Source organism: Struthio camelus, unplaced genomic scaffold (genome assembly GCF_040807025.1).
Source record: "Struthio camelus isolate bStrCam1 unplaced genomic scaffold, bStrCam1.hap1 HAP1_SCAFFOLD_92, whole genome shotgun sequence".
Taxonomy (NCBI): domain Eukaryota; kingdom Metazoa; phylum Chordata; class Aves; order Struthioniformes; family Struthionidae; genus Struthio; species Struthio camelus.
In genome coordinates this window covers 202,501-205,000 of record NW_027182709.1, presented here as the reverse complement: position 1 = coordinate 205,000, position 2,500 = coordinate 202,501, and positions in this window count along the sequence as shown.

Here is a 2,500-nt window from a genome sequence, read left to right as displayed (position 1 = left end):
CGCGGCCCCCCACCGAGGAAACACCGGGGCGGCACGCTCCGCAGCAGGCGGGGGTCCGGCAGCTCTGGGAGGGGGGCGCCCCCCTTTCCACCCGAACCGGCACACACCCAGGGCGGGTGGCACCCACTCGGCCCTTTCTCATGTCAGTTCGCCACCCCACCAACGGCTGCTTGCGGCCGGCACCCGGCGACCCGGGGCTGAGACCATCGCCAGCACCCCGTGCAAGGTTTTTTCGGACACCTGAGAACTCACAGGGCCACTTGGCCTCGCAGAGCCGGGTTCGGTGATAGAAGCCCGAGGATAAGCGGGAGAGCACACACACACCTCTCCTTCGCCGCTCCAGCGGGCAGCACCTCGCGCGCGACAGGACGCGTGCTGGAGAGGAGACCCCCCTGCCTGAACATCGGACACCGCCCATGCACCCCCCTGTGACGGGGGAGCACAGCAGAGCCGACCCGCCGGGGGCCCTCTCCGACGCGACCCGAACGGCCTCATCGATCGGGAGCAAACACACACGGTCGAGTCCTGAGCCAACTCACCCCGCCGCCCACCAGTGGCCGCAAACCAGCGGCGGGCGCTGCGTGTGGGTGCGGACCATCGTCTGCAAGAGGTGCCCACTCGAGCCTGAACACCGGCACCGCCCCCACGCTCCCTGTGACGGGGAAGCAGGGAAGCGCCAGCCCGCCGAGGGGCCTCTCCGACGTGTCCCGGGACGCCTCAGCGGGCGTCTGCGTGTGGGTGTGGATCGGCAGCCGCGAGCCGGCTGCTGCTCCGGCCGGAGCACCGGCATCACCACGCTCCCTGCGACAGGGGCCCGAAGAACGAGGCTCTCGAGCCGCTGGTGTCTGGGCAGAGCCGCACGGGGCACCCCCCGGTTTCTCTCTGGACCACCCTCTGGCGTTCACGAACGGCACACGCACCGGGCCTTTTCCCCGGCCGCGGGGGGGGGGGGGGGGGGGGTGTCCGGCTCACCCCTCTCCCGAGTCGGCAACGGCTGCATGGGACCTGCCGCTGGCTGGGCTCCCCGCCTCCGCAGCGGCTTCCGGCACCTGGGACACACTCGCGGGGCTGCCGGAGACCTGCCGGGAGACCGCCGCGCCGAACGGGCAAAAGAAAGTGCTCTCCCCGAAGGGCCGGGCTCAGGACCGCTCCCCGCCCGCCCTCGTCGCAAGCCGCCCTAGGCCTCCCGCGGGCCGGCCACAATGCGCTGGGGGCGCCCGGGAGTGCGGCTCCGGAACTCAGCGGCTGTTCACCCTGTGGCCTACAGTCGTACCGCTAAGTCCAGCGGGGCGGGAGAGCCGAAGGACAGCCGCCCCTCCTACCGGGGAGTGGCTCGAAAGTGGCCGACCTCTACGATGACGTAACTGGAGGCAGCGACGCAGAGCGACCCCTTTCGCCGCTCCACAGGAACGCCAGGGAGAACAGGTCTACCAGCCACCACCCCGAAAGGCCACCAAGTCTCGCTGGAGCCTGGTAGACCTGCTGCCAGTTAGCGGAGGCAGACCCGGGGCACCGGCTGCGACTTCTCCGGGCCTCCCGGAGCCGCGGAGACCGGCTACGCCGCGCCCCTTCGAGGCCGGCCTCCCCGGAGGCCGGTCGACCCGCCCGCCCCTTCGAGGCTCGGCGGCCTCCCCGGAGGCCGGTCGACCAGCTCGCCCCTTCGAGGCTCGGCGGCCTCCCCGGAGGCCGGTCGACCAGCTCGCCCCTTCGAGGCTCGGCGGCCTCCCCGGAGGCCGGTCGACCAGCTCGCCTCTCCCCGGAGGCCGGTCGACCAGCTCGCCCCTTCGAGGCTCGGCGGCCTCCCCGGAGGCCGGTCGACCAGCTCGCCCCTTCGAGGCTCGGCGGCCTCCCCGGAGGCCGGTCGACCAGCTCGCCTCTCCCCGGAGGCCGGTCGACCAGCTCGCCCCTTCGAGGACCTCCCCGGAGGCCGGTAGACTCTCTGGCCGCTGCCAAGGCAGCCTCCCAGGCCCGGGCGGGCGAGCGGGCGGGCGGGCCGGCCGCTGCCGAGTTGGACCCTTCGGGCCGGCCGCTAACAGGCCAGCCCGCCGCCCCTCCCGAGTCCCCCTCCCCGGCCGGACCCGTTCGGTTTCCTTGGAGAGCTGCCGCTTCTCCCTTAGCCGCTTAGCGTGCTTTCTTTGTTTAGGTTTCCCCCCCCCCCCCCCCCCGGCTTGCTCCTTTTCGGTGTCGTACGGGCTTTTTTTTTTTTTTTTTTTGTGTGTGTGCGTGCGTGCGTGCGTGCGTGCGTGCGTGTGTGCGTGTGTGTGTGCGCGCGCGCGCGCGTGTGCGTGTGCGCTTTCTGTATGCTTGCCCCACCACCAGCAGCAGCAGCAGCACCTCCCTTTCTCGCCCTTACCATCTTCCTCGCTGGTTTTCCTTCGTTTCCCGTGTTGTTTCCTCTCCTCCACCACCACCACCCCCCCCCCCCGGCCCCCCGATCTCCTTGGGAGGCCTGCTCATTTTTTTGCTACTTGGCACAGGAAGCGGCGTGCGGTCCAGCGGC